Raw genomic sequence first — 23,526 nt, forward strand, 5'->3', positions numbered from 1 at the left:
GAACGTTTAATAAATATCTCTCACCCTACTGGCCCACCAGTAACCCCCATGGTGAGTCATCAGTCAGTCTGCCTCTGTGGAGGGACCCGCCGAACCAGAGCCTTGGCCTTTGATTCTGGGAGGTGGTGAGGACCTCGCGGCATTGCTGTTTATTATACAACCCAGACAACTTTGGTACTCCTCCCCCAGGGTCCCACAAGTGGAGCAGAGGCCACTAGGATAAGTAACTTAGAGCAGTGTTGGCTGCACATTGGAACCACCTGGCAAACTTTAAAAAACAAGTGACACTGGGGACCCACCCCTCCCAGCCTGATGTAATTGGTCAGTGTGCAACATGAACATCTGAATTTTTAAAGCTTCCCAGATGGGTTTCATGTGCAGCCCAGACTGGGAACCACTAGTTTTCTCAGCCTCAGCAATACTGACGTTCTGGGCTGGGTAACTGTTGTGAAGGCCTGTCCTATGCATTGTAGGACGTTTAGCAGCATCTCTGGCCTCTGCCCAGAGGCCCAGATGCTGGTAGCACCCTTCTCCCCCTAGTTGTGACAACCAAAAATGTCTCCAGACACTGCCACATGTCCCCTGGGGGATAGAATCGCTCCTGGTTGAGAACCAGTGCTCTGGAGCATGGATCTGGAGGACAGCAGCCCTAGGTGCGGATCCCGTTGCTGTGTGACCTTGGCCATTTCATTACCCACCTGCGCCTCAGCCCCCTTCTCCGTCAAAGGGGGATAATCGTACCTTCTTGGGTGGCCAGGAGGATATAGAGGGTGATAGGAACTCAGTGCCTTACGTATCATAGGTGCTTGGTAAGTAGTACTGCCCTTTTCTCTGTGGGATGGATTTATCTTGGAATTCTAATGGTGATGCCAGTTTAGAAAGACATTTGAATTTGTTTTAAAAATGCCTTAGATGGCTTTAAATTCAAAGTTATTCCTCTCAAGAAGGAGGAAGAAATCCCTTCATAAACGCCATAGATCTCCATTGCCCGGGTCCCCCCTTGAGCTCTGTCCCTGACTGCCACACAGGCTCTGACCTCTGCTGGCACGTGTCCATCTTGGGTGTACTGCACCACCTCCCATATCCCTGCTGCACTCTTGACCAAGAGCCTAGTGTGGTTTTTAACTGTGACTGTGCCTTAGTGTCCTGGGATCAGGGAGTGGGTGGGTGGAGGCATCATTTAATAGTCCAGGTGCCCAGAGGCACCAGGCTGATTAGATCGGCATGTCTGGGGAAGGTGTCAGGCACCAGCATTTCTTAAGAGTTCCCCAGCTGATGCCAGCGTGCAACCAGTTCGAGAATCACTGGCTCTCAGACCACCCGCAGGTGTCCAGCTGCTTCCACATCATTCACACCTATGCTTTTGAGTGCATGCCTGAAAGTTTGGGCCAAGCAACCTTTCACCTGTCCCCAAGGTTCTTCAGAAGATGCTGGATCCAGCCCTGACTCTGTGGCTTCCTATCCGGATGGTGTCTTAGTCTCCTCATCTGTAAAATAGGGATAGTGCCATCACTACCTGCTCCAGCTACCCCCTCCCCAATAGGGAGGTTGTAAAAATAAAAAGTATTCTGTAAACTACAGGGCTGTGCACCCCAAGACTGACACATGATAATACAAACCTGGATGTGAGGGTTCAATTTATGTGTCAGCCTGACTGGGCCATGGGGTGACTGGATATTTGGTCAAACATTATTCTTGGTGGTTCTGTGATGGTGTGTTTGGATGAGACTAGCATTTAAATTGGTAGACTGAGTAAAGCAGATTGCCCTCCCCAGTGTGATGGGCCTTATCCAATCAGTTGAAGATCCGAATAGAACAAAAAGGCTGACCCTTCTGCAAGTAAGAGGATTCTCCCTGCTTTTTGGAACTGAAACATGGCCTCTTCCTGGGTCTCAAGCTGGCTGGCCTTCAGATGGGGACTATATCATCAGCTCTTCTGAGTGTCTAGCCCCACCCTGCGGAACTTGGGGCTTGTCAACCTCTATAATCACATGACCCAATTCCTTATAACATACATAGTGTGTATCTGTATGTGGATGTTTATATATATATATCCTACTGGTTCTGTTTCTCTGGAGAACCCAGACTAATAGACCTGATGAAAACAAACTGAGGTGTCCTGGTGCTCCCCTGCATGTGTGGGTACAGAATTTAGTTCTGCTCTCTAGAACTAAACCCAGCATGGAACCTAGAAGTTGGGGTTTGGTGTCCTTGGGGTCCAGAGCCCCCTCCTTCCCACGGACTCCTCCGTGGTGTCTGGAACCCTATCTAACCTGCCTTGAGCCTGCTGTCATCAGCTTTCTGATTCCCAGTGGTCTGGGCCACCTAGAGGGCCACTCCCCTGGGCAAACAGCCAGGCCCAGGCGGCTCCTCCCTGCTTCACCCCCTGGGCAGCAGGCTGGCTGTCCTCTGGGAAGGCAGGTTCACTTGGACCAAAGGGAACTGAGGCCCTAATTACCTGCCAGGTACACACAGGTGTGTAGTTATGTCATGCAAACCAGGCACTCCCAAGACGAAGAAAATGCACCTGAGGCCCTAAGGCCGAGGATGAGGCCTGCTTCTCTTTGCACGTGGCCTCTGGTGCTGGCTTCATAGAGGCTGCTCAGCTCAGCAAGCGCGGTTAAAAGCCCAGGAGCTGGGGTGGCTGTGGCCGTGGGTATAAAGGGCGGCAGGGACGGGATGCAGCCAGAGGAGAGCACAGTGGTGGCTGAGAACATGACCTTGGCTATTCAGCAGTGTTTGCTTTGAGTTCCAAGTCTGACACTTGCTAGTGGTGTAAATGTGGACATGTCCTTTAACTTTTCCAAGCCTTGGTTTTCCTCATCTGTAAATGGGGACAGTAGTGTCCACCTTGGAGGATCGTGATATGGATCATTATGAGATGGTGCACGTAAAGCCCTCAGCCCCATGCCCTCAGACTTAAAGGTGTTCTCACAGCACCTGGGGGCCAACCTAGAGGTCAGGGCACTGGGCTCTGCCCTCCTACCATCCTGGCCTCAACTTCCCCATAGGCTCTAGGGCCCCTTTCAGCTGCAATACACAATGGTTTACCGCCAAGAACAGAGGGAGTTGGGGGAGGGGCAGGGGTTGAAATGACATTTGCAGGACCCTCCTCTGTCAGGGTCCCCCAGCCAAGAGCAGACAGGTCTCAGAAGGTTGGTGTTCCCAGAGCAGCTCAGTTGTGGCCAGCACCCCTGCCCGCCTCCAGGGCTGGCATCTTTTTCTTTTTTTGGCAGGAGCTTAAATGGCCAGTACCCTCCCCCAGGCTGGGGTCCTAAACTCGACCCCCTCCCCCCTCCTGCAGGGCCAGGCGCCAGGGGGCCCCACAGTTTGCAAATGTAATCAACCTTGAGGTCTCTGGCTTCCACAGGTGCAGTTAGCATGCCCATCTGCTAATCCCTGATTAATGATGTTTACAAACATGGGACTCCACTCTCAGAGCTGCTCAGCCCCTCCCTCCTGGGCCGGGAGGCAGGGGTCTTCCTAGCACCCCCAGCCCACTACTTCAGGCCTCCCCAGCCAACACCCCTCTCCAGCCCCTTCCCCAGGCAGTGAGCAGAGCTGGAGGTCCTTCCTCAGAGCCCCCTGGCCCAACTCTTACTGCACACAGATGGAAAGGAGACCCAGCGAGAGCGCCCAGGGAGGCTGGGATCCTGCTCTTCTTTCTTCCCAGTTCTGGAACTTCCAGGACACACGGTGTTGCCTTTACTCACCAGGCCGGCTGTAGCCCCGGGGCCACACACACATACCTCCCTTCGTGGAGGTGTGGGCCGGTCCCCAGTGCCCCAAGGATTGGGCTTCCCAGCCTCTCCCCAGACACCCCTCCCACCTTCCTGCTGAGGACTGTGTGGGTCTGGTCAGAGGCCCGGTGGCGAAAGCATTAGGAACACACTTCTTAGGGAACTATATTCAATGTCCTCGGATAATCCATAATGGAAAAGAATACGGGAAAGAATTTGCTGTACAGCAGGAATTAACATCGTAAATCAACTCTACATCAATTAAAAAAAAGAAAAAAAAATCACACACTTCTGAATCAGACAGTCCTGGGTCCAAATATTGGGTCCAAATATTGGCCTCAGGCCAGTCACTTAACCTGATTGAACCGCAGTTTCTTCATCTGTGAAATGGAGATAGGAACAGTACCTATCGTAGAGGTCACTGTGAGCATTAACGATTGGATGTATAAAAAGGACTTAGCACGGTGCCGGCGACACAGTAGGTGCTCAATAAATGTGAGCTTTTTTATGTCAGTGAAAGTAATGACAATGATAAGAATAATGATGATGATGATCAAAGGAGGCATTAGAGGCTACAGAGATGCCCAAGGAGTCCCCCTCTCTGGGGAGAAGGGCAGGTCCCAGCTCATTACTGGTGGGGGCTGGGTGGAGGTGTCAGATTGGAATCACTCCTGGGTCTATTCGCAGCTTCTCTGTTTCATTAACACCTCCCTGGTGGTCTTCAGCTCATCCTGCTGGGGGAGGTGCCTCCTAGAGCTCCCTGCTCCCCACTCCTGGGTCTGTGTTCAGACCCACATACAGCGAGTTTTATGTGGGAGAGAGGTGTCCGCTGGCTTGGAGGCTGTCACTGTCCCCTCCCCCCAAGGTCCTGGGGGCTTAGTCAGGGGGTGTAGCACCTGAGGCTGCCCCTTCCTCTCCCCTCCCCCATCAACCTCTCATCCCCACTGCATCCCAGCCTGGCCGCTTCTTCCTTCCTTTTGAATCTCGAATCTCCCATGACTCGGTGTGAACATAGCTTGATCTTGGGTTCGCATCCTGACCCACCTCTTCCTAGCTGGATGACCTAAGGCAAGTGGCCGTCCTCTAGGACATTTATTCAGTTCTGTAAAATGTGGACACGATACTCACAGCCTGGTAAATTGTTAAACTCTCTACAATGGCAGTCGTCGTTGTTATTTTACAGGGAACAACAACTGCTCTCAGAATTATCATTTTAAACCGCAGGACTTTGTTTAGCCAACTGGGGTAGGGGAGCAGGGCCAGAGCCCTGAGGACCATTAGGTTCAAAGAAGCAGGAAAGGGCGTGAACTTTGCCCCAGTTAATTGTCCCAGTTTCCTCCCCAGACTGGGAAAGGGAGTGGGGCTGGTCATTGAATTGGGACGGGGAGATTTATACCTCGGGCTCTGGGAAGGCTGCTTCTAAACAAGGTTCCCCTCCACTACACTCCAAGAAGGATTCTTATGGAAATGCCTGTCCTTCGCCCCCTGCGTGCCCTCTCTGTCACAATATTCCATTTCAGAGGACACCCTTCACCAGCTGCGGCGGGCCGGGAGGAGGGGCTGGGCCCGGGCTTCCCACCCCCCGCGACCTCTGCGCCCCTATCCTGGTCCGCCTCAGACACCCTGCTTTTTGCTGAGGTTTGTGGGTGTCAGAAGGGAGACTCTAAAAAGTGGTACCTTTTGTGGTTTATCTGTCACCTCAAAAAAACATCAGTGGGCTGAACGGTTTCCTTCAGAAAGAAGAAAATGAGACACAAGTCAGCAAACGAGGGAGACAGTAAGACAGTGGGCTTGGTCCCTTCTTGCAAGCAGCCTCACAGGCCTCCCCGCAGGCCTCTGCAGACACTAAGCCCCTCCCACTGCCTAGGAACACCCACTCCCCTCCTTTAGACTCTGGGGCAGGAGTTAGTTAGCTTTACTCCTTTTGTATTCCCGTGTCCCAGCACAGGGCCAGGCACATACTGGGGGTTTAAAAACCATGAATGAACAAGCAAATAGGTCCTGAGATGGGAGACTAATTGCCTCCCCCTCCTCTTCTCTATGGTGGGGTGGGGGGCAAATCTCTCAGCATGTTTCCAGCTGGTCCTGACCTTTCACCTTTCAGAGGAGGCAAGATGCAAATGGTCCTCCAGCCACAGCTGCTCTTGATTCTCTGAAACAAAGAAGCTAATCGAGGGCTGAGGGGATGCTCTGTAGAACCCCTCAGCCCTCAGCCCTGCTGAGACCCATCTTGCACAGATGCCCCTCCCTTAGATGGGGGTACTAGCTGCAGGTCAGGCACTGCCAGGGGCTGGATCTTGTTTAAGTCAGAGCCCTGAGACCAATACACATACACAACAGCCTCGCCATGGTGAGTATGGGACCCGCAAGCGGTGTGCTGGCAGCAGGGTGATGATGATGATGGTGATTATGGTGATGATGATGGTGGTGATGGGACGAATGTTTATTATGTACGTGCCATGCGCTAGCAGTTTTACATGCCTCATCTCCTTTAATCCTTAGGATGCTTTGGGGTGGGCACTGTTACTACCTTTGGTTTATAGACAGGAAATGGACCCTGAGGGGTTGAGTAACTGGCCCAGGGTCCTGGTGTGGCAGTCCGAAGGGTTTGGGAAGGAGGGAAGGAGGGAAGGGAGAGAGGGTGGGGAGCTGGGGTTGGCAGGAGAGGACCTGCAGCCCAAGCGTCCGCTAGGAGGCTGCTGCTCAGGAGGCCAAGCCACATCTGCACACAGCCACCTTCCCTCACCCCAACACCAGGCCCCTCCCCCATGCAGCACCCCACCCTGTCTCCCCACTCCACCTCTTCCCGACCATCTCGACAAGCTCTCAGTGGGTCATCCCAGTGCGGGAGCACCTCCACCAGCTCCCGGCTCAGTTGTGGGTGTTATGCTCAGGCTGGGAGGCCAGAGTGACAGCCCAGGGCTGCTGTGGGTGGCATGTGTCCTAGAGACACCCAGACTTGGGTTTAAATCCTGGATCTGCTCCCACATCTAAAGGCTCAGGCCTTAGCTGAGTTTCCGAACCTCTCAGCTTAGTTTCCTCCCTGTAAAATGGTGCCCAAACTGGCTTTCTCCCAGGGTTGTGCTGGGGCTTGAGAGGAAATGCCCTGGGCACAAGGTAGGCCTTCAGAACTCTTCCTTGCCCCCCTCTTCTGTCTCTCTTGGGGGCCTCCCTCTGTGTCAGCCTCTTTACCCTTCTTAGCTCAGGGTCTGGTTCTTTCTCTCCTTCTCAGCTCTGCCTCTGTTTTCTGATGATCTCCATCCTGTCTGCCTGTCACTGGGGGTCCCTGTTGCTGCTCCCTCTCTGGGGCTGTGTCTCCACATCCTGTATGTCCCTCTCTTTTCCTCTCCTCTGGCTCTACCCTGTAGGGCAGATCGATGGCAGCCGCTAGTTATCGATTGGGGTGGGCATCCAAGTGTGGCTGCCGGAGGCCAACATTGACGGACAGGATCGGTGCCCAGGCTGATGGAGTGGCAGTTGTAGAACCTGGGGCTGCAAGGCAAGAAGGGTTCCTGCCAGAACCTGGGAGTGGGAGTCCTTAAAGCTGCAGACCCTGCCGCTAGGATGGGAATAGAGGGCGGGGCAGAGGGCCTCTGAGGACAGACAGCCAAGGCTTAGCTCATGCTGTCATTTAACAAGTATTTATTGAGCATCTACTATATGCCAGCTGGGGATACAGCAGTGAGTGAGTCAGCAAAAATCAATAAGTAAAATTATATAGTGTGTTATGCAAGAAATAGAGCAGGGAAAGGGGGATGGAAGTACAGTTTGGGGGAAGGCTCCATTTTGAATAGTGTAGTTAGGGATAGGCCCCCTTGAAAAGGTGACCTTTATGCAAAGACCTGAAGAAAGAGAAGGGGTGAGCCCTCTGAGAGCATTCTGGGCAGTGGAAACACCAAGTATGAGCAGAGACCCTCTGGTGGGGGCAGGCTTGGTGTGCTCTAGGCTCCCAAGGAGGTTGGTGGTGGAGTGAGGAATAAGGAGAGCAGGAGGAAATGGGTGGGAGGGAGAATGTGGGGGTGGGTAGGCACGTGCATGGCTGGGGGTGGACAGCCAGTCCAGGGCTGTCAGCTGCCCCAGCTCCAATCTGAGAGGCCCGAGCAGCTCCCACACAAGGGTAGCTTCTAGAATATGATTCTGATGCTCCAGCCATGCCCGGAGGTTTTGTTTGTTTGTTTTGGGGTTTTTTTTGTTCTTTTTTTGTTTATGTTTCGGTTTTTTGTTTTGGTTTTTAACTGAAGTATACTTGGTTTACAACATTGTGTTTGTTTCAGGTATACAGCGCAGTGGTTCAGTGATACATATATATGTATGTGTGGGTATATATTCTTTTCCCTTATAAGTTATTACAAAATATTGAGTATAGTTCTCTGTGCTATAAAGTAGGTCCTGTTGGTTATCTAGTTTATATACAGTAGTGTGTATATGTTAATCCCATCCTCCTAATTTATCCCTCCAACGGTGACCACGTTCGAGGTCCTTCATTGGCTTTGTCAACCAGATAATGCTCACAGCAACCCTCTCAGTAAGAATCTCTCAGTCCTTGGTGAGTTGGGGAGACAGGCTCAGAGACATTTGGCAACTTGCCCCGGGTCATGCAGCTAGGAAACGGCAGAGCTGGGACTCAAATCCAGTTTTGTCTAATTCCAAAATCTTTGCTTTTTCCTTCTTTTTTGCCTACCACCTTAACCATTTTTTAGTGTACAGTTCAGTAGTTAAGTATATTCACATCGTTGTGAAACAGATCTGTGGATCTTTCCGTCTCACAGAATTGAAACTCTACACCCATTAAACAACTCCCCATTCCTCTCCCCACCACCATTCTATTTTCTGTTTCTGTGAATTTGACAACTTCACTCATATATGTGGAATCATATAGTATTTTTTTTTATGACTGGCTTGTTTCATTTAGCATAATGTCTTCAGGGTTCATCCATGTAGCATGTGATAGGATTTCCTAGACTACCGTCTCCCCCCACTGGTAACCACTAGTTTGTTCTCTATATCTGAGTCTGCTTCTTTTATGCAATATCACTAGTTTGTTATAGAAGTTTTAAATTTTGATGTAGTCTCATTCATCTATTTTTTCTTTTATTGCCTGTGCTTTTGGTGTCATATCCAAGAATCCATTGCCACTCCTCTCTGCAGTCAACAATTCTGCTGACACCTTTGGGTGGGTGGGTGGGAGGGAATAGGGAAGGACAGTTTGTAGCAGTTGAGGGAATGAGGAAGTGTTTAGCCAGGAGAGCGGAAGCACGTGGGTGGTAGTGGTAGGAGCAGTGGCCGTCGTATTCAAATTACAGAAGCGCTTTCATGGAGCAGAGCAATGATCCAGAGGGCAGGATTGGGCCCAGTAGGAGGCTCAGGGAGTCAGATAGCAGCTCAATCTAACAGGATTCCAGAGGTTGAATGGGGTACTTTAGAGATAGTGAGCTCCCCGTCACTGGAGGAGTGCAAGCATTCAGATGACCACTCAGGCGGGATGTGGCACAGGGGCTTCAGGCACATGATGTTAAGGTTGGGTTGCTGGCCTCTGATCCCTTCTATGATTCAGTAAGGAAGGAGGGAACTTCAGCCTGTGGGGTGGGGTAGACAGGATTCCACCTGACAAGTGTCCACTCTTCTGTGTCCGGGGAAGTCTTGTAATTTGGGATTGAGCTGTGGAGGAGATTCCTTGAGTTCCCGTCACCCTGGAGCCTGAATCCAAGCTCTGACCTGGATGGCCCAAGGATCTTGGAGCCCTGGGCTGGAAGAGGAGAAGAGAGGTGAAGATGTGGCACCTTCATCACCTGCGAGGTGCTGCTTGCGAGCAGAATGAATTGAGGGAACATAGACTTCAGGGCCTGGCAGACCTTGGTCCGGTGCTGCCTTGGGCACTTGCAGCCTGGGTGGCTGTGGGCAATTTCTTTAACTTCTCTGATCCTCACTTTCCTCAGCTGAGCAAGGGGTCATTGCCTCTCTTGCAGGGTTTTCTGCAGAATGACGATAAGTGCCTGGAGGCTGTCTGGTGCTCAGTAATTGCCTTTCACCACCCTCCAAAGCCAATGACCTTGAGTGGGCTGTACGACCACCACCCTCCAAAGCCAATGACCTTGAGTGGGCTGTACGACCACCACCCTCCAGTGTTTCCCACTGTTCTTGGCCTTGGCCAGCCCCTCTGACCCGGGAGGACCTCGGCCCCTCATTCCTTCTGAGGCTGGGAATCCACACTCCTGGATCCAGATCCAGAACCCAGCCTGGCCATTGGAGGCGCCCAAGCCGGCCCAGGGGCCCACTCGGCCTGGTTGGGTGGGGCTGGATGGCAGCCTCATCTCTCCTCTGTTGGTCCTCTGTCAATGCCTGTCCTGATGGCTACTGGCCCTGGAGCCTCCTCAGTGCTGGTTGCCCCATCCCTCCCAGCCCTGCAAGCTGTGCCTGGGCCCATCTCCTTGTATGTTGTACCCAGAGATCCCCCATGTAACCCCCAGCCCAGCACCCGCCATTGGGGCAAAAAATCAAATCTCATTAAAGGCCATTGATTTTCCTGCAAATCTGCTGCTAGTACACTTTGAGGATTCTTAAGAGGGTGAGAGGACTGGAGAGCTGTCCGCCAGAGCCCCCAGCCCGCTCTTGCCCTTCAACACAGCGAGGTTCTGGATATGCCACTGATTTCTGGGGAGGGAGTAATTTCTCTGTCTGGCTGCCCCATCTTCCTACAAGGCTGGGGCAGAGGGGTGTGTGTTTCTGTTTGTGTATGTCTGTCTTTGTGTGTCAGTGTGTGATTTTGGGTGTCTGTGTGTGTCCCTGGGTGTCGGTGGCGTGTCTCTGTGCATCTTTGTGTCCACTTGTCTCTGTATCTGTGTATATATCTAAATGTGTGTGTGTGTGTGTGTGTGTGTGTGTGTGTGTGTGTGACTGCAGCAGGGGATATGATGCTTGGCTGGCTGTTGAACTCTTGATGCTCTGCTGCCCATGAACCAGGCAGCCTGGGGAAGGGACTTGACTTGGGGTAAACCCAGGATATGGATCTAGATCCTCCAAGGGGCCAAGGGCTGGGAGGGCTCTGGAGCGGGCATAGGCTTCCCTGCCCTCTCCTACCTACCCCTGCTGCCCCTTTGTCATCTTGGAAATGGGACACCTTGCTGGCTTTGTTGGGGTGTTAGATTTGCGGTTTGGGGGGCTGGTAGAAAAGATTCACAGCCTGATGTTAGGGGGTGGTGCATGAATTCTTCCCTCCCCTCCCTTCCCCCTGAACTAAGAGCCCCAGGTAAATGTTTAGAGTTGAATGGACATATATGCACCTGGTGAGTCTGGAGAGAGTGGATTAGGAGAGAAGGTTGGGCAGGGAGGGTGCCAGGGAGAGGGTGGGCACAGAGGACATTTCTGTCTGCCGGGGCCATGTTCCGAGCGCAACATCCAACATCAAGGGTGGCCTCAATGGGGATAAAGGTCACCCAGGGGCCCTTTGGCCTTCGTGGGGTGAAGTGGCTTATGGCTTGACTGTAGGCTGGGCCCTTGGCCTCTAGCCCACCTGCCAGGGGCAGAGGTCAGCTGTGGTGCTGGACTGGCCTTCTAAGCCCTGGGACATAGCTGAGATGCCCCAGCGAGCAGCCTCGATGGGGCCTCCTACACATTTGGGGGTGGAACGTGCCCTGGGTGTGTGCCCTCAATGAAGCCTCGCCCGCCACCTCTGCCCCAGCCCTGCACAGGCATGTCATGTGAATTCGCAGATGTGCATGTGTGTTCTCACCACGGCCTCTGCCGGGAGAGCTGGGAGCGGCTCTCCGGGTTCTGAGGACAGGCCAGATTTATGGTGCTGGGAGAAATATTTAGGCCCAAGACAGTTTGGTTGTGTTAATTATGGAAATCTAAAGATAATCTATATTTAATGCTGAATTTTGTCAAATTTGCTAAAGAATTAGGGGAGCATGTGCAAACAGTGACACTTCGATGAAGAACAAGGTGCAATTAAACTCTGAAATTTACAGTGGCGTAATTGGAGAGCATGACAAATATAGTTATCAGTAGCAACTAATTAGGGGTGTGCTCGAGGTTTCTGGGCTTGATTAATCTCACCTAGATGCTAATAAGTTATGCTGGGCAGCTGATTCCCTTTGTCACCTCCTACTTTCCACCCTCTCTCCAGAGCACTTGGGGGGCACAGCCTGGCCTAAAGGGGACAACGGGGACACTGGAGCTCCTCTGCTGAGACCTCTCTCCTCAGCTAAGGATGACCTGAATGCTTTGAGCCTCCCCTGCTCAGGCATCCTCGGGTCTCACTGGTTGGTAAGTTCTTCTTGGTGTCTCACTTGGGGCTTGTTGAGATTGAGGGAGTGGGCAGGGGTGCTGAGCCCCGCTTCCCCCCAGATAGATTCCATGTGCACCCTCCTCCTTCCCTCCCAGGTGTCTGCTCATCTTCCTTGCTGCTGACTGTGGCCAAGGCTTAGATCCACTGATTAAAATTTAGGCCCGAGCTGGCGCTCTTACCCGGCTGGAGTGTGGCCAGCGCCCTGGGCATTGCTGCCAGGCTCAGCTATGAACTAGAATTGTCTGCTTCCTCTCTGCCTCTCTCCCTGCCTCTGAGTCTGTTTCCTGCCCAGATGCCTCTCTGATACCTACTGTCCTTGTCCCCCTTGGGGGGACCACCCTTTCCTCAGAAGTTCTCCTGTCTGCCAGGTCCCCCACTCGGGGTCCCCCAGGGCTGGTGGGGCATGGACCCCATCCTGGGCGGCCCCTCTGCTGTTTCCTGCCTTTATTCAATGTCACCTGGCACAGGACAGGGACTCCGATCGGTAGCCTCAGACGAGGTTGGCGCATCTAAACTGGGAAGTTGGGTGAACTGTGACATTCTTTGTGAATGTCTTCGATACGCCAGAACTCAGCATGAGTGTGTGTGAGCGTGTGTCCATGGGAGGCTGGGATCCTGACGTGGCTGGTGGAGAGACTTGGGGGGTGTGCAGGAGGGGGACAGGGGTCTTGAGAATGCCTCCCCCGTGGTAGCTGGGCCAGAGTGGTCCTCCTTCCGGGAGGAGGGGGCCTTGCTTCCTTGAGGCCTTGGTTTCTCTTCCTGCTTGTGGTCTGAGGAGCTTTGAGGTCAGACCCACCTGGGCTTGTGTCCCGGCCCTGGGGGTCCTGGGCTGTTCCTAACTAGGACAGGTCTTGGTTTCCTTCTTTGGAACAGAGATAATTACTTCAGGGCACTTGCCCCACGGTCACGAGGACCTGGGGTAAAAGGTAAGGAGCTGAGCAGACCCTCAGTAAAGGGGGCTCCCTCCCTGCCCCCCTTCATCTTTCAGGGGACTTACATAGCTCTTCAGTCAATGTTGGGGCCCTGACTGAAGGAGGCCAGAGTGGGAAGCAGATCCTGGAGCCTCACCCTCCCCAGCACCTGCCTCCAGGTAGGGAACCCACGCAGCTTGAGGCCTGTGTGCAGTGGTTAAAAAAGGGCTTGTAAGGTCTCCAGTCAGGCCATGAGGTGTTAACTTTTGTTAATGGAAGGAGGTGGCTCCCATAGCCTTCTTGCCTCCACTTCCTGTCCAAATGATAAGCCTAAAATGCAAATCAGATCTTTCCTGTCCTGGCTCAGAAACCTTCAATGGCGCCTCCTTGCCTCCAGGAGAAAGCGCAGACTTCCTAGCCTCAAGGTCAAAGCTATCCACAATCTGCCCCAGGCTGGTTCCCACATCCTCTTGGGCCCCTTGAAGTCCCTTTGCTCTACCCCTTCCCCCTACCCAAACCCTCTTCCCCAAGCCCCCGTGGCACCTGACAGTCTGAAGGCTTTTACTGTGGGCGGTTTCCACTACCTGAAATGTCTTCCTTCCTGCTCCCATCCCCGGGTCCACCTTCTGGGAGACCCAGCTCAAGTCTCACTGCCCCTGGCCCCCACAGACCCTGCCCAGATGCTCCCTTTGAACCTGTCTGTCCCTTCCCCACCCCCATCTGAATTCCTTCTGGTTGCAGAGTTGTCCCTTGTAGCTGTGTCAGACTCCTCCACCAGGGGGCAATAGACGCCGTGGGCACAAGCCAAATGGACCCCCGCCCCCGCTCCCGCCCTGGCTGTACTCCTCCTTGGGCCTACCTCTGCTGTGCTGTCTCCTGGACTTCAGGGCTGGAGGATTTGGGGGCAGGGCGTGTTTTGTGCCCTTCTCTGCAGAGCTAACACCCTTTGAGAGTTGGATGAAAATGACAGAACTAGCTTCTTAATTTGTTTGTACACTGGGACAAGTTTACCAGGCACCACTGACGTCCTGGGCCCCCAGGGCAGGCCTTTGTTGGCCCATTTTACAGATGGGGAAACATGTCTTGGTCATTGCTTAACCTTTCAGAGTCTGACAAGTCACAGATGCAGAACGCTTTGGATAAACAGAGGCTCAGAGCAAATTTGCTGAGGGTAACGTGACCTGTGAGGGGGGAGCTGGAACTCAAACCCAGGCGTCTTCGATTTTTAGTTTAGCAACTTTTCCTCCACACCAGTTTTCCCGATCATTCAAGACTCTGGTCCAATCCCTCCCTGTCAATGTCACAGCCCCTGTCTCTGAGGCAACTGCAAATGGTGCCTCAGTCTTCTGACTCCAGCCCCCAAATCCTCAAGTGCTGTGTGTCTTTGGACAAGTCACTAGCCTCTCTGATCCACAGCGATCTGTGAAATGGTTAGGCGATGCTTAGTCTCTTCTTTGCAGGGTTATTATGGGATGCAGAGAGATGATGGACGCAGAGGCCCCTCTCCCCTAGGATGGATCCCCACGAACCCGCACTGGGGTGTTCTCCCAGGGACTCTTGGTTTGTCACTGGAGCTGGGAGGGGGAAGAGCAAACACCTGCAGGTCTCATTCAGCCCTTCTCTGGGGGGAGAAGAGAGGTCTGGGGGGATCCTTCCTCAGGAACCTCCAGCCCTTGCAGCTGCTGGAAGTGATAGGGCTCCGTTGCCATGGCAACTCGGGCCAGCCGCGTTGACCTCACTTAGGATGATTACCTTCCAGCAAATAAAATAATTGTGTTAATAAAGAGGCTGTTCGCCCCCTTGTCCCCCACCCTGCTTTGGCCCATTCCCCATTCCCAGCCTGGGGGAAAGAGAGGCCTCCCGGACCCAGTTACCCCTGGCCTGTGGGACACCTTATTTGTAGATAAGTTGTTGGCCCAGACCCTGACTTGGTTTTAATTTTTCCTGTTTTAAGCATCTCTCACCCTCCCTAGCTTGCCCTCAGCCTCCTTGCCCCGATGTCTCTGTTGCAGAATTGAGATGACACTGCTCTTTCTGTTTTCCTTTGACATAGCTTTGAACACCAACCGGGCCTCCCAGCCATCAGCATGATAAATTCTACTTATGGAGGGCCTGCTGGGTGTTACACGCTTTACAAGTACCTCCAAATATGTCCTCTTTATTCCCTATCAAGCCAGGAGCTTCAGTACCGCTTCACAGGGGAGAAGACTGAGGCCCTGGGAAAGGAAATGTTTGTTTGGACAGCGCTGGAAATCTGGGTTGGTCTTGCCCCTGGACTGGAGAATGGGCTGTCCTCACAGGTGTGGCCGTGCCTGGGGACATTCAGTTCAGCTGCTGGTCCATACACACCATTGGCTTGTCACCGGGCTGCAGAGATGGACACATCCACAGAAAACAGAGATGCAACATGCATGTGACACGTGCTCTGAGACCAAGAAAATGGCGGGGACCCAGCTCGAGGTGCTGAGTCCCCGTGGGAGATGAGGAAGACGAGACTGGCCAGTACCGAGCCTCTGGTAAGTGGCTGACGCTGGCGAATGCCTCAGGTTTGTCATCTCACATGACGCTCATTACAACCCCATTTCACAGGTGAGAAGAGTAAGGCTCAGAAAGTTTAAGTGAATTTTTCAAGGTCACACAGCTGGTATGGAGCAAGGCTTCAAACCCAAATTTGCTTGACCTCCCTGCCCATGCTCAGTGCTCGTTCGACTTTATCAGCGAGAGAGAGAGAGAGAGAGAGAGAGAGAGAGAGAGAGAGACAGAGAGACAGAGGCAGAGACAGAGACAGAGACAGAGAGAGAGAGGTGGAACACGGTTTCCATACACTGTTCATTATGTGACGCTCTTATTCAAAATAAAGAGGGGTTACCAGAATGGTGGCTAGTACTTTTCACCAATGAACACAAAATAATGCAACGTGATTAGGCTATTGGAAAGCTCACTTAAAGCTTTACAGTAATTATTAGATCAGGGCTTTGTGGGCAGTGCTCTCCTGTGATGGGGCAAACTTTCGAATTGTGAGGGGGACCATCCTCACTAGGTTCTGGGGTCTCTCTGTGACCGGAGGAATAGTGTCACAGGACAGAATGTCAGCAGGCTGGATTTGAGGCCCTTGGGAAATGAGTCCCAGGGTAGAAACCCTTCCTGCTCTTCACCCCTGCCCCATGAAAGCCCCTGCTCCAGACAAAGTGAATAGACAGGGCAGGGCCAGGCCGAGGCCGGGGCGCCCGCCGGGCACACTAGGTGGCGCTCTGACATCGGTCAATCCTCGGAGCTCCTGGCTGTGCTGTGGCCTGAGGGCCTGCCAGGAGTGACTTTGAGGGGGAAACAGGTCACACTGGAGCTGACGCTGGTGTTAGGGCTAAGCGAGGGGCACTGGAGAAGTCAGAAGCCAGGCTCGGGGCCAGGAGCATTGTCCCTCCCCCTCGTGACTCCTGGTCATCCATGGGGCCCCAAGCGGTAGACTGGAACAGTGGCAGTGGGAGGGACAGAGAGACCAGAGGTGCTGTGTGGGGATGGAGGTCAGGGGGTGAGGCTGGAGGAGCCCAGCCGTCTAGGGGGGACCCTGAGCTGGGTGTCCTGTCATTGACCACTGAAGCCCACGGTTCTAAAACCCCCTGGAGGTGGGGTTTGCCCACCTTACTTGCCGTTGGAGCCCAGGGCAGGTAAGATGCTGGGGGAGAAGCAGTATGTTTAAGGCCTCCAGCCTCTATGAAAGGAAGCCTTGAGAAGACATTCCTGGTGGTGCAGTGGTTGAGAATCCGCCGACCAATGCAGGGGACACGGGTTCGAGCCCTGGTCTGGGAAGATCCCACATGCCGCGGAGCAACTAAGCCCGTACGCCACAACTACTGAGCCCGTGTGCTGCAACTACTGAAGCCTGTGCGCCTAGAGCCTGTGCTCTGCAGCAAGAGAAGCCACTGCGATGAAAAGCCCACGCACTGTAATGAAGAGTAGCCCCTGCTCTTTGCAACTAGAGAAAGCCTGTGAGCAGCAACAAAGACCCAACACAGCCATAAATAAATAAATAATTTTATATTTAAAAAAAAAAAAAAAAGGAAGCCTCGGCAAGGGAACAGCTTTGCTCCCAGGGCAAGTTGCAGGCACAAGACCAAAGACCTTGAATTCAAAGGTCTCTGTTTAGCTGTGTCCTAGCCATGGGACTAGGGGCAGGCCACTGAGACCTGTGCTTCATTCTTTGTGGCATGGGCATGATTCTCAGAGTTGTTAGGAAGTTTAAACGAGATGGTGCACACAGAGGCGCTCAGCGTGCCCGGTGAGGTGTCCCTCTTGGCTGTCGGTTTGCAGGAGTGGCAACTTGCATCCTTTCCTTGTCTGAAGGCCCAGTAAATTCTCAGTGATGTTGGTTGATTGACGCCTGGGGTTGGAGGCAGCTGGAGTTGGCAGTGTTCCAAAGGGGCCTTCAAACCTTACCCCTCGGGGGACCACCCCTGAGAGACCCCTGCCCGCAGATTTTAGCATCTTGCCTGTTTAGGAATGCACACCTTAGAGCTGGGCCTGACTGCTCCACATACCTGTCCTGTGTCTCTCCCCTTGCAGGCCCCTCACTGCGTGTCTGGGGCTCTGTGGGATCTAGAGAGAAAGGGGATCCCTAGCACCCCCTTGGGGTAGAAGGAAGTAAAGGGGCCTCCTTTCTGGTAGTCTGGGTGCCTCCTTTCCTCAGCTCTGGCACAGGTGGGGAAACTGAGGCAAGGGGGAGCCATTGGATCAAACCACAAATCCCTGAAAGCTGGTAGGTGTGGAGAGGGAGGTGGCGGATCAACTTCCCAGCCACCCTGGGGGGGGCCTATGGGTTCTGTGACCCTAACCTCCTGGGGGAGATGCGTCACAGTCTGGCTGGAGCCGTGCAAGGAGCCAGGAGGGAGGGCAGGAACGGTCCTGGCGGAGAAGCCAAGGGCAAGGGCAGTGGGGGCAGACTTATTCAGTCAATGAACATGCTGCAAATGTTCAGTGGCCCTTAGTGGGCCACGCACTGTCACAGGTGCTAGGGATTCAGGGCACCCACCCCGGGGAGGGTCCATGGAGTCAGGCAGCTTGGGGCTTGGCTCCAAGTGGCTTCCCCCAAATGCCTAACGTCTCTAAGTGCCTGTTTCATCATCTGTGAAATGGGGAGATGGGGATAATAATAACATCTTCCCCATGGGACTGTGTGAACGTCAGATGCCTGGAAAGTGCTGAGCACCAGGCCGGGCACTGAATGAATATGAACGACTGTGGGATTGTCCGTATTATCATGGTCACTAGCTCTGGAGAGTGTGACCTGGATTCAATTGCTTACCTTCCCTGAACCTTCCTCATCTAAGAAATGGGTTCAAAACATCTGCTCTGCCCACCTCCCAGGACCCTGTTGTGAGGTTTAAACCAATCAAGATAATGCATGGGAAAGGGTCAGTTTGTTTATTATTTATGGGTCTTTGTTGCTTCACGTGGGCTTTCTCTAGTTGTGGTGAGCCGGGGCTACTCTTCGTTGTGGTGCGCGGGCTTCTCATTGCGGTGGCTTCTCTTGCTGAGGAGCATGGGCTCTAGGCACGCAGGCTTCAGTAGTTGTGGCATGAGGGCTCAGTAGTTGTGGCTCGTGGGCTCTATAGCGCAGGCTCAGTAGTTGTGGCGCACGGGCTTAGTTCCTCCACGGCGTGTGGGATCTTCCTGGACCAGGGCTCGAACCTGTCTCCCCTGCATTGGCAGGCAGATTCTTAACCACTGTGCCACCAGGGAAGCCCGGAAGGGTCAGTTTAAACTGTGTGTGTGTGTGTGTATGTAGGTGGGTGTATCAGAGACCCCAGCATTTGTGCTCTATCTATCCTGCAGGCCACCGGAGCTCAGGTAAGTCATCAGATGGCTGCGTGGTACCTGGCAGTTCGTGTCAGGACATCTCTTCCTGGAGCCTTGGGGCTGGGACTGAGGTGCGGGTGGAGATGTAGAGATGAGGGCCAGAATTGCAGCATTTCTCCAAAGGCCTAGGGAAGTCAAGAGAGAAATCTCAGAGACTGAGTTAGGATGAACCCCTCTCCCCGCCCCAGCTCTGGGCTGGGGCCTGGCGGGCCTGTCTGCCGAGGTCAGGGGGTCCTCTCCCCACTCTGTGAGCATCCTCTTCTGAGTGAACCTCCCCCTCCGCCCACTAACTTCTCCCTCCAGGCCTAATTCTTGCTGCCAAACTATAGAATGACTGAGGGGTACATATCAGTATACAGTGGGGCTCTATCCCAGAGGTTTTTGATGTTTGCACCTCCCAGCTCCTTGTGCCGATGAGAAGGCGCCTGGTCACTTCCATTACTGCTGTTAGTGCTGGGGGCTCCCGAACCCCCGCCCACCCCGCCTGCCCAGCAGCTGGCTGAGTGCTGGAGTTGGTCAGGGTTCAGCTTGGATGGGGCCGAAGAAGCAAAGAACTGGGAGAGGAGTCTCCCATCTGAGAGAATTAGGATTGGGGGCAGCTCCCTCTCCCCCAGGAAATGAGCTGTAAGAGGCAGTGTGGTAGAGTAGGAAGAACATGGATGTTGGGGTCAGCCAGTCCGGGTTCCAATCCTTTACCTGCTGGGCAAGGTGGGATGGCAGTAGGATCTACTCCGTAAGGGGGAGATGCAACTTTCAGGGGGTAACCTGTGTGACGTGCCTTAGACTGTGAATCCAAGCTTCGCTGATGGGGTCAGTTAACTGGGATTTGGGCAATTTTGTGGCTTCCCATCGCCCTGCCCCAATTACTTTTCTTAGCTCACTGATGGATTGATTAGGTGAAAGGCATCGTGGGGAATGAACAAGATGCCATTCAGTTGGGGGATCGGGTGTGAGCAGCGGAAAATCCCAGAGTGTGTTTCCTTTCTGAGATGGCAGAGAAGAAAAAGGACTTTTCTGGTTGGGAGATTACCTGGCCTTGTGAAGGAGGGAGTGCTATGAAACTCCAGCTGGTGGAGAAGGTAGGGGTCCCTGGCAGAGGGAATTAGCGTGGGCAGAGGCCTAGAGGTTGAAAAGCTGGGGACACATCCACCAAACTGCAAAGTAGGCTGCTTTCCTAGGGCAGAGGGCTAGTGAGATGAAGCTGAAAGGGCGTTGTCCCCAGTTCCTGGATTATTAAAACAGAAGTGGAATGCTTTGGGAAGAGAGTAGGAGGCTGAATTATTCGGATACTTACTAAACTGTTCTGTTAAATCCCTGCATTTGAGGAATCTGCTCCGTCAAGGTGACCCACCTCTTTTTTTTCCCCTTCCCCTCCAGAATGGAGGCTTAAAAAACAACAGTGAAGGAACATGTCTCCCGAAGAACATCCGTTTCCCTTCTCTGTCCTCGTCTCCTTCAGCTTCACATTGTGTCTTTAACCCCATTCCCACTCCTTGAAGAAAGAAGGTGGTACAGGAGGGAGATGGGGGGGAGGAACAGGTGGTCCCCAAGCTGTCCTCAGATAATACGGAGGGACAGCCTAGCATTGGAGATGGCCGGGGCCACATTTCTTCCTTGGGCCGCCAGGGCAGATACACATCAGGGAGGACCCTGTTTCTCCACCAGAAATACTCAGGTCGAGTGATTTACCTTAAACCAGGCTCACTACCCTCTTCGTTCTTCAAATGGATACCCAAGGAAGAAGATGGTGTTTGGGCAGCAGAGACGGAAGAAGGAGGGGGAGGAGGCGGTGGCCAGCTGGCAGAGCAGCTCTGTCCTGTCTTTTTTCATTCTTTTTTTTTTTCTGTGTTTTTTCTTAAATGGACTTACTCCAAAAAGGATCTAAAGAACTTTAATTTTTTTTTTTTTTTTTTTTGGCCACGCTGTGAGGCTTGTGGGATCTTAGTTCCGCAGCCAGGGACCAGGGATTGAACCTGGGCCCTAGGCAGTGAGAGCGCAGAGTCCTAACCACTGGACCACCAGGGAATTCCAAGAACTTTAATTTCTAAACGGTCACATTCTGGTCAGTTCTTTCTGGATTTTTACTTCCTTCGGGGGTGTGTTTTGTTACCTGAAAGGTCTGGAGGTTTGGGACCTGATTTAACCCTCCCACGACGCCGCGAGCAGGGGCGCTGATCACCTTTTACAAATGCAACAACCAAGGCTTATGAACAGCATTGACCGATGAGGTCGGATTTGAACCCAGTTCTCCCCTGCGCTGTTGCAGGGCTCACTCCCTCTGGATTTCCTGCTTTCACCTAACATCCACTCATGCAGATATCTTCAGGGTGGCAGAGCCCACTGTCTTGTCATTTTAATGACCACATGGTGTCCCATCATGTTGATGGATCATCACCTGGTTTGGTCACTCCCTCGTTTGTTGGGTATGTGAGGGATGTCTAATTTCTTACTGTAATAAATGCAGCTGCCGTGAGTATTTTGCTCAAATTACTTGCACTGTCGCCTTCATCCCCAGTATGTTCCATGACTAGGCTCAGGTGGGGCACCCGGGCTCTGCCTCCCAGTTGGGGTCGCACTGGTTGTCAGTCCTTGGTATCTTGACTCAGAGCATGATCGATGCAGAGAAGGATCCAAGCACCTCTTGTGGTGGATTTAGATTCACCTCCACCCAGAATAGGTTACACCACCCCTTTGGGAGCCGGTATACTGGTACAGTGTAAATTCCGTATGTGCACACACGGCACGGTCTGGATTACTTCATCACTACGTAGCCACCACCACATCAAAAACCAAGAGCTGAAGTCACCCGGAGAATAAATCTGCCTCAAACATTGGCCGGGGAATTGAATGTTAGCCAAATAGCCAAGGTCATCAATAGCCGGATTAACTGCTAATGCATTCCCCCAAACAGGTAGTGAGGCTTAGAGCCTGAGCGTGGGTAAGTGGTAGAACCATAAAGTTCAGGCTTTAGCCGTAACACGTCTACACGTTTGGGGTAGAGCATACATTTTATGAACAAAGTAGGTAGTATGAGAAAGTGGAATCAGCTACAGGAAGAGACCCTTATTTCAGTTCCAGTGGAAGGGAGGTCGGTGGTTCAGGTGGTGAATGGGTTTGGGAACTTAGATGGCCCGCCCAGGGTGTGAGGCTCTTATGAGCTGGCAAAGGAGGGAAGCAGAGGGCACTGGTCACTGCAGAGGGATGAGGAAGGGGCAGATCATCCCAATTCAGGGGGAGGTGAAGGCACAGAGCAGGAAGGGACGTGCCTGGGGTCAGAATTGGACTCCTGTGGAGTTCTAGCCTCCGAGCCAAGCTGCCTCCTGGTTTTGCAAAGCATGGATATTAATAAGGGTGATTAGTAATCATGACGTGTGAATAATAAGGGATGGTTAATTGTCCTGGTTATGATGAATAGCAGTCACTGGGAGAGGGTGGGGGAGTTGGGACCCCCGAACACACACACACACACACACACACACACAGACACACACGTGATCTGTTCTTTGTTGCTACTTTATGAGACCACAGAGCCAGCAAGCTTAGGGTGTATCAGTATTTTAAAAAATTGAAGCTAATAAGGCAAATTCCAAAATTCACTTAAAACGTTCTCAGCAGAAAATTTGGAAAATACAGAAATATTAAGGAAGGAAACAAAAGCACTATAAATATCTCGGTGTACGTCCTTCCAGTCTTCCATGTATGCACAAATATAGCCACAAGCTACATGTAGAACAAAACATAAATAGGATTATACTCTGCACAATATTTGATAACTTGATTTTTTTTGTTAACTTACTTCTGAACTTTCCATGCTGTCAAATAGGCTTTGAAAGTATGCTTTTTTTCATGAGGGAAATATATTTTGGGCAAGGGGGGGCCCATTAGACAAGAAGCGCATCCTTTCCAGCCTCCTCCAGTTGGAGAGGCTGGGGTTCTTCAGAGCTACAGGAGGGTGGTACAGGGGTGGGGCAGGGTCACTCAGTGGGTCCAGTGGATGGGGAAGTGGGGCAAGATGGGGGCAGGACTGCTTCAGAACCTGGGCTTGATGGAGGAAAGTATCTTCTGAAAACATAGTTTTCTTTCATACTCAGTTGAGGATAGACAACAGCCAGAATCGTCCATCGGGTATTGATGCCAGTGTTATTATGTGGTCCTGGAGACATTTGTCCCTCAGAGCCTCAGCTTACCCATCTGTATGTAGAGGAAACAGCCCTTACCTCCCACCCGCCTCCTGGAGGGCTATCACCAAGGCCTGAGACACAAGCCCACTTGGGATGTGGAAGAATATTGACTCTGGGGCTCCCATCAAATGGAAAGAGACAGAGCAAACCTCTGGGTATAGAGAGGGGACCACCTGTGTAACCTGAGGGAAGTCCGTCCTCTCCTCGGGGCTGACTTTCCTCACGTGTAAATTGCCGAGCTGCACCTGGCAGTCTCTAGCATCCTTAGAGCCTTCAGTTCTGCACTCCGACTTCCTCTGATAGGCTACACTGGGTCCTGCTGTGGACCTTCTAGACACCTGGTTGGTGCCAGGGTAGAGGAGGGTCAATGATGCTGCTGCCTCGGGGGCCCTGTTCTTGGGAAGAGCTTACAGCTGGAGCCATAGACCCTCTGTCTCATGGCTGGACTTCTGTGAAGAGAACATCTTCTGGTTTGATAGAGATGAGGGATTGAGTGTGATTTCACCCTTCCTAAAAATGGGAAAGAAATCACATGATAGCGAGTGTTGACCTGA

The 23,526-nt window shown here is 52.6% G+C and overlaps 1 protein-coding gene across 2 annotated transcripts in view; it reads left to right on the top strand.

Moving 5' to 3' along the window:
• Nucleotides 1–15,095, top strand: part of MRM1 (mitochondrial rRNA methyltransferase 1) — a 19,472-nt gene extending 4,377 nt beyond the window's left edge. Inside the window, exons 6-7 of one of the 2 annotated variants that reach the window (XR_003004886.1) lie at nt 11,866–12,005; nt 14,992–15,095. The gene's annotated coding sequence lies outside the window, so the exon portion shown is untranslated. Of the gene's footprint in view, nt 1–11,865; nt 12,006–13,015; nt 13,118–14,991 lie in introns of those variants that run through there. The other variant, XR_003004885.1, reaches the window with a different exon arrangement.
• The last annotated feature ends 8,431 nt before the right edge of the window (nt 15,096–23,526 follow it).

This window comes from Neophocaena asiaeorientalis, unplaced genomic scaffold, assembly GCF_003031525.2.
Source record: "Neophocaena asiaeorientalis asiaeorientalis breed wild unplaced genomic scaffold, Neophocaena_asiaeorientalis_V1.1 scaffold327, whole genome shotgun sequence".
Classification (NCBI taxonomy): Eukaryota; Metazoa; Chordata; class Mammalia; order Artiodactyla; family Phocoenidae; genus Neophocaena; species Neophocaena asiaeorientalis.